Here is a 15,736-nt window from a genome sequence, read left to right as displayed (position 1 = left end):
TCAATGCAAGGAGATTTGTTATTATTGATCGATAACAATAATTTTCCCATCGCTCCGACACTAACTTTACAAAATTAAAACTCGCAATGCTTTTCTTTAATTATTTGTTTTTTTTATGCATGAATATAATGGCTCACTGTTCATTGTTGGCATTTCCTGTCTAAGTTTGCCCACTTTGCCAATGAAGTAATCATTAAAATAATACAAATAATACAATGAAATAAAATACAATATAATCATTGCACTTCACAGTCATGTTAATGAATAACTTAAATTTGTCTTCTGCCTCTGCAGTCTAATGTCTTGAAATGTAATATTTAAATATTTGAAATATACACACTTTGTGCTGCACTGAAGTACTCAGACACAATACCCAGATAAATAACAGTTTGTGCACAAATCACAATGAAACCTCATCATCTTCCCAGCTGTCAGTTTAAAGCACACAGGCTCATTCCTACTGAAGATTGTTCTATCGCCACTGCTGGCTATGGATTCTACTGTTAAAAGTATTTTTCTGTTTTCTGAGTATGGTCATATTACTGAATAAACAGCAGAGGGCGGTGTAGGCTCGTTTTCTGCTATGGGTTTCTCAGTGGCATGTTTTGGTGTTATTAAATCAGAATTGCTTTAAACTGGGTAAGAAGGGAGAGGGAGAGCAGATAATTGTGAGAGCTTCAACTTAATTTTGTGGCATAATTGCTTGTCGATGGGAATATCCTCTAATAGATACACAGCCTTAAACTCCCACATTTCAATAATATGAGTTTTTGATTGTGACCCTAAAACAGTGTGTGTGTCTGTTTATTTATTTTTGTTATTTTTTAATTTAACCTTTATTTAACTAAGCAAGTCAGTTAAGGACAAATTATTTTTATAATGACGGCCTATCCTGTGTCTGTCAAATCAAATCCAATTGTATGTCACGTGCTGAATACAACTGGTGTAGACTTTACTGTGAAATGCTTACGAGCCCTTCCCAACAATGCATAGTTTAAAAATAAAATAGTAATACAATAGGAATAAAATTAAACCCACAAGAATGGAGCTATATACAGGGAGTATCAGTACCAGATCACTGTGGAGCTATATACAGGGAGTACCAGTACCAGATCACTGTGGAGCTATATACAGGGAGTATCAGTACCAGATCACTGTGGAGCTATATACAGGGAGTATCAGTACCAGATCACTGTGGAGCTATATACAGGGAGTACCAGTACCAGATCACTGTGGAGCTATATACAGGGAGTATCAGTACCAGATCACTGTGGAGCTATATACAGGGAGTACCAGTACCAGATCACTGTGGAGCTATATACAGGGAGTATCAGTACCAGATCACTGTGGAGCTATATACAGGGAGTATCAGTACCAGAACACTGTGGAGCTATATACAGGGAGTATCAGTACCAGATCACTGTGGAGCTATATACAGGGAGTATCAGTACCAGATCACTGTGGAGCTATATACAGGGAGTATCAGTACCAGATCACTGTGGAGCTATATACAGGGGGTACCAGTACCATATCAATGTGGAGCTATATACAGGGAGTACCAGTACCAGATCACTGTGGAGCTATATACAGGGAGTATCAGTACCAGATCACTGTGGAGCTATATACAGGGAGTACCAGTACCAGATCACTGTGGAGCTATATACAGGGAGTATCAGTACCAGATCACTGTGGAGCTATATACAGGGAGTACCAGTACCAGATCACTGTGGAGCTATATACAGGGAGTACCAGTACCATATCAATGTGGAGCTATATACAGGGAGTACCAGTACCGGATCACTGTGGAGCTATATACAGGGAGTATCAGTACCAGATCACTGTGGAGCTATATACAGGGAGTATCAGTACCGGATCACTGTGGAGCTATATACAGGGAGTATCAGTACCGGATCACTGTGGAGCTATATACAGGGAGTATCAGTACCGGATCACTGTGGAGCTATATACAGGGAGTATCAGTACCGGATCACTGTGGAGCTATATACAGGGAGTATCAGTACCAGATCACTGTGGAGCTATATACGGGGAGTACCAGTACCATATCACTGTGGAGCTATATACAGGGAGTACCAGTACCATATCACTGTGGAGCTATATACAGGGAGTATCAGTACCAGATCACTGTGGAGCTATATACAGGGAGTATCAGTACCAGATCACTGTGGAGCTATATACGGGGAGTACCAGTACCATATCACTGTGGAGCTATATACAGGGAGTACCAGTACCATATCACTGTGGAGCTATATACAGGGAGTATCAGTACCAGATCACTGTGGAGCTATATACAGGGAGTATCAGTACCAGATCACTGTGGAGCTATATACGGGGAGTACCAGTACCATATCACTGTGGAGCTATATACAGGGAGTATCAGTACCAGATCACTGTGGAGCTATATACAGGGAGTATCAGTACCGGATCACTGTGGAGCTATATACAGGGAGTATCAGTACCAGATCACTGTGGAGCTATATACGGGGAGTACCAGTACCAGATCACTGTGGAGCTATATACAGGGAGTATCAGTACCGGATCACTGTGGAGCTATATACAGGGAGTATCAGTACCAGATCACTGTGGAGCTATATACGGGGAGTACCAGTACCATATCACTGTGGAGCTATATACAGGGAGTATCAGTACCAGATCACTGTGGAGCTATATACAGGGAGTACCAGTACCAGATCACTGTGGAGCTATATACAGGGAGTACCAGTACCAGATCACTGTGGAGCTATATACGGGGAGTACCAGTACCATATCAATGTGGAGCTATATACAGGGAGTACCAGTACCGGATCACTGTGGAGCTATATACAGGGAGTACCAGTACCAGATCAATGTGGAGCTATATACAGGGAGTACCAGTACCAGATCACTGTGGAGCTATATACAGGGAGTACCAGTACCAGATCAATGTGGAGCTATATACAGGGAGTACCAGTACCAGATCACTGTGGAGCTATATACAGGGAGTACCAGTACCAGATCACTGTGGAGCTATATACAGGGAGTACCAGTACCATATCACTGTGGAGCTATATACGGGGAGTATCAGTACCAGATCACTGTGGAGCTATATACAGGGAGTACCACTACCATATCAATGTGGAGCTATATACAGGGAGTATCAGTACCAGATCACTGTGGAGCTATATACGGGGAGTACCAGTACCATATCACTGTGGAGCTATATACAGCGAGTATCAGTACCGGATCACTGTGGAGCTATATACGGGGAGTATCAGTACCAGATCACTGTGGAGCTATATACAGGGAGTACCAGTACCAGATCACTGTGGAGCTATATACAGGGAGTACCAGTACCAGATCACTGTGGAGCTATATACAGGGAGTATCAGTACCGGATCACTGTGGAGCTACATACGGGGAGTACCAGTACCAGATCACTGTGGAGCTATATACAGGGAGTACCAGTACCAGATCACTGTGGAGCTATATACAGGGAGTATCAGTACCGGATCACTGTGGAGCTATATACAGGGAGTACCAGTACCAGATCACTGTGGAGCTATATACGGGGAGTACCAGTACCAGATCACTGTGGAGCTATATACAGGGAGTACCAGTACCAGATCACTGTGGAGCTATATACAGGGAGTATCAGTACCGGATCACTGTGGAGCTATATACAGGGAGTACCAGTACCAGATCACTGTGGAGCTATATACAGGGAGTATCAGTACCAGATCACTGTGGAGCTATATACGGGGAGTACCAGTACCAGATCACTGTGGAGCTATATACAGGGAGTATCAGTACCAGATCACTGTGCAGAGGTACGAGGTATTTGAGGTAGATACTGTATGCATATGAAGGCAGTGTTAAGTGACTAGGCATCAGAAGAGATAATAATAAGAGTAAAAGAAGGACAGAGTAGCAGCAGCATATGACGACTGTAAAAGTGTGTGTGCGTGTGTAATGTGTATGTATGTGTGTTTGTGTTGTGTCGGTATGCGTGTGTGTGTTATGTTTGTTTGTGCGTATGTAGTGAATGTGTGTGGGTTTGTGTGGGAGTGTCAATGTAGTGTGTGTGGGTGAGTGTGTATACAGTATATGGTGTGTATATATCGTCTAGTGAGTGTGTATATGGTGTGTATATATAGTCTTGTGAGTGTGTATATGGTGTGTATATATAGTCTAGTGAATGTGTATATGGTGCGTATATATAGTCTTGTGAGTGTGAATAGGGTCAGTGCAAAATAGCGATAGTTCAGGTACCATTAATTGACTATTTAGCAGTCTTGTGGCTTGGGGGTAGAAGCTGTCTCGAAGCCTGTTGGTCCAAGAGCCGACACTCCGGTACCGTTTGCCTGTCGGTAGCAGAGTGAACAGTCTATTGGTCAAGGGCTGTTCATTTGTCATACCAAACGTCGATGCATCCAGTCAAGATGCTCTCGAAGGTTTAATTGTATAACTTTTTGAGGATCCGAGAGCCCATGCCAAATCTTTTCAGCCTCCTGAGTGGGAAGATGCGCTGCCATACCCTCTTTAGGACTGTACAGATGTGTGTGGACCATGTTAAGTCCTTAGTGATGTGGACACCAAGGAACCTGAAGCTCTCAAACCGCTCCACAACAGCCTTGTTGATGGGGGCGTGCTCTCCCCTCTTTCTCCTACAGTCCATGATCTGCTCCTTGATCTTAATGAAGTTGAGGGAGAAGTTGTTATCCTGGCACCACACTGCTAAATCTCTGACCTCATCCCTGTAAACTGACTCGTTGCCATCGGTGATCAGGCTTACCACCGTTGTGTTGTCAGCAAACTTGATGATGGTGTTGGAGTCATGCGTGACCACGCATCCGTGGGTAAAACAAAGACATTCTGACTAGTGGGGACATTAGGGATAAGGTTAGGGTTAAGGATAGGATAAGGTTAAGGGTTAGAATTATGGTTAGGGGTTAGGGGTTAACTTTAAGGTTAGGAGTTAGGGTTAGGGTTAAGTTAAGGGTTAAGGTTAGGGGTTAGGAAAATAGGAGTTTGAAAGGGAATCAACTGTTGGGTCCCCACAAGGATAGTAAAACAAATGTGTGTGTGCGTGTGTGTGTGCTCATTGCTGTACAGTGTGTTGTTATTGCTTGGGTGTCCAATTAGGGCTTGTGTGCACAAACATGCATAAGACATAAGATCATCTCTTTGTTCTCTTTTGCTTTGAAATTATATCAATAATCCATTGAACTCAATTCCTAATCTAATCTCAGAACAAAACACTGGCATTTAAAAAGTTAATCTCTTTACCAGAGAAATCCATACATTATCCTGCGGTACACTGTCTGTACAGAAAATACACTTGGAGGGGCTGGAGATATTCCACAGAGAATGCCGATATGTGGAGGGGCTGGAGTCCATACATTATCCTTCTGTACACTGTCTGTAAAGCACATAGAATTGGAGGGTCTGGAGACAGTCCACACAGAATGCCAATATACGGCCTATGTTGCTGATGTGGACATTCCAGGTGATAGGGTAAGCCGGCACAATGGAAAAGAATCACAAATATGGAGCAGAGGCAACAAGGGATGAGATAATCCACATTTTGGGAGGGCGCCCCCCTCCTCGCATCTGACATTCCGATGCAAAGCACACTGTTATTCCAGGCTGGTAGACAGGGCGAGAAAAGTGACGCCAACGGGAAGAGCTCTGGACTGGATCAACCAGATGGGCGCGTGTGGAGCCGGTGATGTCATTATGGATGGGGGTGAAGGTGGGAGGCACATTGACGGTGTGTGTGGATATAAGACCATAGTTATGTCTTGCACTCGAGTGTCATGCAAATGGAGACTAGTACTACTTTTGCCTCAAGGGGATTCTGTACTGTGTGGATGTGTAAATCATTTCTTATACATCATCCCCTTGCTTGTGCCCTGTGTTTTGTGCCAACTGACTGGCAAGAGGCAAGAGTCACGGCACAGCAGATGTCAACATGCCCAAAGCAGTGTCCCCATGTTATGTGTCCAGTGGTCCGTTCTATGGGCTTGAACATGAACAGTTCCATAGACCTACAGTATTTTCTCAGGATGTTCCCGACATCTCAACAACCCCATGTCCCTCATGGTGTTCTCCATGTGTATGCATTCCCCGGCATATACGCCCTTAACATTTGGGTCAAAGTCAGCAGGACTCCGAATGAGCTAAGCGTCGTTAAACCAGAACCATGTGAGGTCTGTCAATGGAGTGGAATCAGACACGGTGATCTCAGCGTCTATACCCTGATGCCTAGACCCAGACCCAGAACCAGTCAGTCAGTCAGTCTCCACCTGCAGTTTCTGGAAGTCTTTATCGCTTAAGAAGACATCATCCCCCTGATCCTTTCCATATGCCTGACTTCTGTAAAACCAATGTGCATACCTTAAACAACAGACGCAAATTCCTCCACAGACTTGGTGGCTTAGAGAGAGACCGAGAGAGAGGGTCTTCATTCTCTCCTGTTTTTCAAACTGTACTGAATTCGAAAGTTATGACATACTTTTTGTTTGACTTGGTTTGATTTGCTTTGTTGTATTAAGAGTTGGAAGGGTTGGTTGATGACTTTATGATCACATGTTATGAAAGAGCTGGCCTTCCTCAATCACTTAAAAAGGCTTTATTTTTTATACATTTTTTATACATTTTTTATTTCACCTTTATTTAACCAGGTAGGCCAGTTGAGAACAAGTTCTCATTTACAACTGCGACCTGGCCAAGATAAAGCAAAGCAGTGCGACAAAAACAACAACACAGAGTTACACGTGGGATAAACAAAAGTACAGTCAATAACGCAATAGAACAATCTATATACAGTGTGTGCAAATGGCGTAAGGAGGTAAGGCAATAAATTGGCCATAGTAGCGAAGTAATTACAATTTAGCAAATGAACACTGGAGTGATAGATGTGCAGATGATGATGTGCAAGTAGAAATACTGGTGTGCAAAAGATCAAAAAAAAGTAAATTAAAACAATATGGGGATGAGGTAGGTAGTAGGATGGGCTATTTACAGATGGGCTGTGTACAGCTGCAGCGATCGGTAAGCTGCTCAGATAGCTGATGCTTAAAGTTAGTGAAGGAGATATGTCTCCAACTTCAGCGATTTTTGCAATTCGTTCCCGTCATTGGCATCAGAGAACTGGAAGGAAAGGCGGCAAAAGTAGGTCTTGGCTTTGGGGCTGACCAGTGAGATATACCTGCTGGAGTGCGTACTACGGGTGGGTGTTGTTATGGGGACCAGTGAGCTGAGATAAGGCGGAGCTTTACCTAGCAAATACTTATAGATGACCTGGAGCCAGTGGGTCTGGCGACAAATATGTAGCGAGGGCCAGCAGACGAGAGCATACAGGTCGCAGTGGTGGGTGGTATATGGGGCTTTGGTGACAAAACGGATTGCACTGTGATAGACTGCATCCAGTTTGCTGAGTAGAGTGTTGGAGGCTATTGTAAATGACATCGCTGAAGTCGAGGATCGGTAGGATAGTCAGTTTTACGAGGATATGTTTGGCAGCATGAGTGAAGGATGCTTTTTTGCGAAATAGGAAGCTGATTCTAGATTTAATTTAGAATTGAAGATGCGTAATATGAGTCTGGAAGGAAAGTTTACAGTCTAGCCAGACACTTAGGTATTTGTAGTTGTCCACATATTCTAAGTCAGAACCGTCCAGAGTAGTGATGCTACTCGGGTGGGCGGATGCGGGCAGCGATCAGTTGAAAAGCATGCATTTAGTTTTACTAGCGTTTAAGAGCAGTCGGAGGCCACGGAAGGAGTGTTGTATGGCATTGAAGCTCGTTTGGAGGTTTGTTAACACAGTGTCCAAAGAAGGGCCAGATGTATACAGAATGGTGTCGTCTGCGTAGAGGTTGATCAAGGAATGACCCGCAGCAAGTGCGACGTTGTTGATATATACAGAGAAAAGAGTCGGCCCGAGAATTGAACCCTGTGGTTCCCCCATAGAGACTGCCAGAGGTCCGGACAACAGGCCCTCCGATTTGACACACTGAACTCTATCTGAGAAGTAGTTGGTGAACCAGGCGAGGTAGTCATTTGAGAAACCAAGGCTGTTGAGTCTGCCGATAAGAATACGGGATTGACAGAGTCGAAAGCCTTGGCCAGGTCGATGAAGACAGCTGCACAGTACTGTCTTTTATCGATGGCGGTTATGATATCGTTTAGTACCTTGAGCGTGGCTGATGTGCACCCGTGACCAGCTCGGAAACCGGATTGCACAGCGGAGAAGGTACGGTGGGATTCTAAATGGTCAGTGATCTGTTTGTTAACTTGGCTTTCGAAGACTTTATAAAGGCAAGGCAGGATGGATATAGGTATGGAACAGTTTGGGTCTAGAGTGTCACCCCCTTCGAAGAGGGGGATGACTGCGGCAGCTTTCCAATCTTTAGGAATCTCTGAAGATACAAAAGAGAGGTTGAACAGACTAGTAATAGGGGTTGCAACAATGGCGGCGGATAACTTTAGAAAGAGAGGGTCCAGATTGTCTAGCCCAGCTGATTTGTATGGGTCCAGGTTTTGCAGCTCTTTCAGAACATCTGCGATCTGGATTTGGGTGAAGGAGAAGCTGGAAGGGCTTGGGGCAAGTAGCCGCGGGGGGTGTGGAGCTGTTGGCCAGGGTTGGGGTAGCCAGGAGGAAAGCATGGCCAGCCGTAGAGAAATGCTTATTGAAATTCTCGATTATCGTGGATTTATCGATAGTGACAGTGTTTCCTAACCTCAGTGCAGTGGGCAGCTAGGAGGAGGTGCTCTTATACTCCATGGACTTTACAGTATCCCAAAACTGTTTGGAGTTAGAGCTACAGGATGAAAAGTTCTGTTTGAAAAAGCTAGCTTTCAAATAAAGACTGAGATAAAAACTGTTCAAAAGTACTGTATATATATATTTTTTAACTGCATTTCCAGAGCAAGTTAAAACCATAAATATATAGACAGCTTAAAACCGAGGCTCACCTAGCTTAACAGACATTGCCCTGACAAACATTTGGGCACACCTATTTAAAATGGGAGGTGACCTAATGCTGTAGAGGTCTGAGCACAGGAGGTTGGTGGCACCTTAACTGGGGAGGACGGGCTCGTGGTAATGGCTGGCTCGGAATAGGTGGAATGGTATCAAATACATCAAACACATGGTTTCCATGTGTTTGATGCCATTCCATTTGCTCTGTTCCGGCCATTATTATGAGCCGTCCTCCCCGTAACAGCCTCCTGTGGGTCTGAGGTGGTGGACAAGTTAACTTAGAACTGTTGAAGTTTGCAGGTGACTGATGGAATAAATACATACACAAAGTAAGTGATACATGCCATCAGCATACAAACCTATAGAAATGAGATAGCTAGTCTATATGGTGCCATAGAGAGCCCTCTATTTACAAAATCAGAACGCTCTTGTGCTATACACTTGTAGACTAATGGAAAACTAGTTTCATGGTATCACACCCCTGCAAACCAATGGAAAAAGCAGGCAGGCCACAACAACTACCCCCAGTCCGGGCTGTGTAAACTCAATGACCCCTCTTTGTTTAATGGCCCCCCACCCACCATGCAACACACCCACTCACCTTTGACCCCTATAGAGGCCCCATTTGTTGTGGCATTAGCCGAGTGAGCGCACAACGACAAACTGGCCTGTCTCAGTGTCCTCCGGTGATGTGACACACCATCTGTCCCCGGAGGGCCTTTTGACCCTTTAGTAGGACACCACTGTCTGTCGCCCACTGTTCTCAGGTCAGTTTTAGGGACAGTATCAACAGGGTCTTGATATGTCACTGTGGACCGGGGTTCAGGTGAGAGGGAGGCTACATCTCTGACTGAGAGAGGGATTAGAGCTAGAGAGAGAGAGAGAGAGAGAGAGAGAGAGAGAGAGAGAGAGAGAGAGAGAGAGAGAGAGAGAGAGAGAGAGAGAGAGAGAGAGAGAGAGAGAGAGAGAGAGAGAGAGAGAGAGAGAGAGAGAGAGAGAGCGAGAGAGAAGACACATTTAGTCAGAGCAAGATATATTGTTATACATTATTTCTCATACGCGCCGCCACACACTGTTTTCCTATGCCGATAAAAAAAGGAATACAAGCATAAAAAATATATCCACTCACTACTTACTGTAAGTCGCTCTGGAAAAGAGCATCTGCTAAATGACGCAAATGTAAATGTAAAGCATTCCTGGATTGAAATATAAACTGAAGTACTTGTGGGACGGATGAGATATAGAGAGAGAAAATTGTAGAAGGTTGACTGAAAGAAAATAGAAAGACGGAAATGAAGTGGAATGAAAAACCCTGAGGAAAACACCCCCTCACAGCATAGCCCAGTGTACTCTGGGTAAGAGTCTGAGGGCGATAATGGATGCCTGGCACTTGGCAGGGCATCAGATGCCCATTAGCGCCCGATCCACACTGGCATACTGGCATTCCTTGGCAGGGATGGTCCGTATCTGGACCCTGTTGTACTGACTGAGAGAATAGAGAGTTGAGGCATTTGGCCATAGTTCTCTTAGTTGTAATGAAATAGGCTCAATCATATTAAACATTAAAGGGACAGTTCACCCAAATTTCTAGATGACATATTGGTTTCTTTACCCTGTAAGCAGTCTACGGACAAGGTATGACAGCAATCTATGCTTTGGTTTAATTTACCTAAAATTTTAGCATTCAAGTCATTGAACCGATATTAGCATTTTTGTGCATCATGTTCAAATAATCTATAAGTGACTTTGTGGAGCTTCACAATCAATTTTAGATCTTTTTTGGATGATTTGAACATGAAGTATGGAAAATGCTGATATTGGTCCAATGACTTAAATGGGATTTGAGCCACAATTGCTAAAATGTTAGCATGTGGAAACAGTGCCAGGGAAACTAAACCAAATAATGTATTTCTGTCATACCTTGTCTATAGACTGCTTAGAGGGTAAGGAAACCAGTGTGTCACTTTGTAATTTGTCCTAATTTATTTATTTAAATTTTAAATTGACTGTAACTCATTAAAATCATTGAAATTGTTGCATATTGCGTTTATATTTTTGTTCAGTAGAATACTTCTTATGCCATCGTTACTTCCTCCTCACCATCTATTTGTCAATGCCACCACAACGTCTGGCTGCACATAAAGATAATCTACATTATAAAGAATATATCTTACTCCCTATCATAACCTCAAATATAAGGCTGTATTACGCTTTACTCTGTCACATTTGACAAACGCCTCAAACCTCTCCCTCTTTAGTCTGGATATTTACAACCATGATAAATTAGCTCATGCTAATAATGCTAATAACGGTGACCGGTGTAAAGCATATAGAAACGTGTTGAATAGACAATGCTGAGCTGTCCTTGGCCTGAGGAAAAATGTCTGACACCACTCCCCTCAGCCCAAAAAACATATGCTACAATGCTAACAATGGTGACTGGTGAAGAAAAGAAAAAAACATATTGAAATGAATGTTAAACACATGCAGGCCAATTTAAGATATTCACTATTTAAGAATTCATGCTTCTCGCAAATCATTGTCTGCTTATTCACAGGGGGAGGGAAGACTGTCTTAATTCTGGACAATAGAGAAGACACCTGTTACCAGAGAGGCCATGACCATTCAATCAGGGACCCCCATTGTGTATGTGTGTGTGTGTACACATTAAATTAATGGATGGATTAACATGGATGTATAAATAAGACAATAAAGAGACTGAGTTTGCATTCATGTAACCAAGCCTAAATTACATCTCAGATGCTAAAATGACTTAAATTGTTGAATTTATTGATTGTTCATGTGTGTGAATTCTATTATAAATATAGTGTCTGATAAATGGCATATATTACATAATAATGTCTTTAAGTTCATTTGTGTGTGTGTGTGTTTGCGTAGATATGTGTGTGTGTTTATGTGCATGTGTGTGTGTGTGTTTGGGGTGAAACCAGACACACCCATGTCTACAGACCTGTCCAGCAAGGCGATAGAGACCCTTGGGAGTGTTCTACAAGAGTCCAAACAGATGGTACACAGACCGTCTCTCTCCCCCTCTCTCCTCTCTACCACACCCACCCATAGACCCCTGTATACCTCCCACCAAACCACTCCCACAAACCACCCCCACTCCAAACCTTCATCACACCCCGAAACCACCCCGAAACCACTCCCCCAATCCACCCGTATTCCAAACCATCACATCCTCAAACCACAACACTATGAGATTATCTATCACATCCTCAAACCACAACACTATGAGATTATCTATCACATCCTCAAACCACAACACTATGAGATTATCTATCACATCCTCAAACCACAACACTATGAGATTATCTATCACATCATCAAACCACAACACTATGAGATTGTCTATCACATCATCAAACCACAATACTATGAGATTATCTATCACATCATCAAACCACAATACTATGAGATTGTCTATCAAACCCTGAAACTACAATACTATGAGATTATCTATCACATCATCAAACCACAATACTATGAGATTATCTATCACATCATCCAACCACAACACTATGAGATTATCTATCACATCCTCAAACCACAACACTATGAAATGATCTATCACATCATCAAACCACAATACTATGAGATTGTCTATCACATCATCAAACCACAACACTATGAGATTATCTATCACATCATCAAACCACAATACTATGAGATTGTCTATCACATCATCAAACCACAATACTATGAGATTGTCTATCACATCATCAAACCACAATACTATGAGATTGTCTATCACATCATCAAACCACAATACTATGAGATTGTCTATCACATCATCAAACCACAATACTATGAGATTGTCTATCACATCCTCAAACCACAACACTATGTCCTCTGAAACAAAGCAAGGCAATAGTTCTCTGGCCACCCCACTGCTGTCAATTTTGGAACCTCTTGAAACCTCAGATGATTAAGCTTTTGTAGTACCATACTGTACCCCCTAGCTGGGTCTCTCAGCCTGGAGACAGGACCCCCGGGGTGGTGTAATTAGTGTGCAACAGAAGGGGTGAGTCAAAGAGCTCCATACTACACAAGCACATGTTCACATTCACAAGGACACAAACTAGGGTTGGGCTGTATCCAGATGTTCATACCTTCATACCGTTCCTGTACCATACTGGGGTATATGGTATTACTGCCAGTGCATACAAGGAGCACTATTTCTTTCCCAAATTTAATTTCTTTACAAATGTAGGCAACAGGGATCTTGATCCAGGAGGGGATTGATTGTCTCTGCTTCAACCAAGAAGCTTGATCTTGAAAGCTGGCCACTTAGCTAGCAAGTTAGCAAAGCAAATGCATAGCTGGCACCCTGAGTAGTATTGAAAATCATACCGTCTATATTTCAAAATACCCCAGTATATGGTTTATACAATATAACGCCAAAGCCGAACACAAAAATTCACACATGAACATATATAGTGCATTCGGAAAGTATTCAGACCCCTTGACTTTTCCACATTTTGTTCCGTTACAGCCTTTATTCTAAAATTTATTACATTACAAATTTTCCTCATCAATCTACACACAATAACCCATAATGACAATGTGAAAACAGGTTTTAATAAATGTTTGCACATTGATTAGATATAAAAAAACAAAAACAGAAATACCTTATTTACATAAGTATTCAGACCCATTGCTATAAGACTCGAAATTTAGCTCAGGTGCATCCTGTTTCCATTGATCATCATTTATATGTTTTTACAACTTGATTGTCCACCTGTGGTACATTCAATTGATTGGACATGATTTGGAAAAGCACACACCTGTCTATATAAGGTCCCGCAGTTGACAGTTCATGTCAGAGCAAAAACCAAGCCATGAGGTCAAAGGAATTGTCCGTAGAGCTCCGAGACAGGATTGTGTCGAGGTACAGATCTGAGGAAGGGTACAAAAACATTTCTGCAGCATTGAAGGTCCCCAAGAACACAATGGCCTCCATCATTCTTAAATGGAAGAAGTTTGGAACCACCAAGACTCTTCCTAGAGCTGGCCTCCCGGCCAAACTGAGCAATCGGGGGAGAAGAGCCTTGGTCAGGGAGGTGATGGTCACTCTAACAGAGCTCCAGATTTCCTCTGTGAAGATGGGAGAACCTTCCAGAAGGACAGCCATCTCTGCAGCACTCCACCAATCAGACCTTTATGGTAGAGTGCCCAGACGGAAACCACTCCTCAGTAAAAGGCACATGACAGCCCGCTTGGAGTTTGCCAAAAGGCACCTAAAGGACTCTCAGACCATGAAAAACAATATTCTCTGGTCTGATGAAACCAAGATTGAACACTTTGGCCTGAATGCCAAGTGTCACGTTTGGAGAAACCTGACACCATCCCTAAGGTGAAGCATGGTGGTGGCAGCATCATGCTGTGGGGATGTTTTTCCACCGCAGGGACTGGGAGACTAGTCAGGATCGAGAGAAAGATGAACAGTGAGATCCTCGATGAGCACTCAGGACCTCAAACTGGGGGGAAGTTTGACCTTTCAACAGGACAATAACCCTAAGCACACAGCCAAGACAACGCAGGGCTGGCTTCGGGACAAGTCTCTGAATGTCCTTGAGTGGCCCAGGCAGAGCCCGGACTTGAACCCGATCGAACATCACTGGAGAGACAGAAAATATCTGTGCAGCGACACTCCCCATTCAATCTGACAAGGCTTGAGAGGATGTGCAGAGTAGAATGGGAGAAACTCCCCAAATACAGGTCTGCCAAGCTTGTAGCATCATACCCAGAAGGCTCAAGGCTGTAATTGCTGTCAAAGGTGCTTCAAGAAAGTACTGAGTAAAGGGTCTGTTGCAACAACCACACTAGACACTAGAACACACACATCACACATACACACACACACATCACACACATCACACACACATAACACACACAAACATATCACAGATACACACACATCACACACACACACAAATCATACATACACACACACATCACACACACACATATCACACATACACATCACACACACACATCACATACAAACATCACACACATCACACATCACACACACATCACATCACACAAACACACATCACACACACATCACACACACTCTCCTCCTTGCCCTCCTCCCTCTCTCTATCTCCTCTTCCTCACTGTCTCGCTCCCCTCTATGTCCTCTTCCTCAATGTCTCGCTCCCCTCTATCTCCTCTTCCTCACTGTCTCACTCCCCTCTATCTCCTCTTCCTCACTGTCTCACTCCCCTCTATCTCCTCTTCCTCACTGTCTCGCTCCCCTCTATCTCCTCTTCCTCACTGTCTCGCTCCCCTCTATCTCCTCTTCCTCACTGTCTCGCGCCCCTCTATCTCCTCTTCCTCACTGTCTCGCGCCCCTCTATCTCCTCTTCCTCACTGTCTTGCTCCCCTCTATCTCCTCTTCCTCACTGTCTCGTGCCCCTCTATCTCCTCTTCCTCACTGTCTCGCTCCCCTCTATCTCCTCTTCCTCACTGTCTCGCGCCCCTCTATCTCCTCTTCCTCACTGTCTCGCGCCCCTCTATCTCCTCTTCCTCACTGTCTTGCTCCCCTCTATCTCCTCTTCCTCACTGTCTCGCGCCCCTCTATGTCCTCTTCCTCACTGTCTCACTCCCCTCTATCTCCTCTTCTTCACTGTCTCACTCCCCTCTATCTCCTCTTCCTCACTGTCTCGCGCCCCTTTATGTCCTCTTCCTCACTGTCTCACTCCCCTCTATCTCCTCTACCTCACTGTC

The sequence above is a fragment of the Salvelinus alpinus genome, chromosome 6 (assembly GCF_045679555.1).
Source record: "Salvelinus alpinus chromosome 6, SLU_Salpinus.1, whole genome shotgun sequence".
Classification (NCBI taxonomy): Eukaryota; Metazoa; Chordata; class Actinopteri; order Salmoniformes; family Salmonidae; genus Salvelinus; species Salvelinus alpinus.
Note: the sequence above shows the minus strand (reverse complement) of the source record.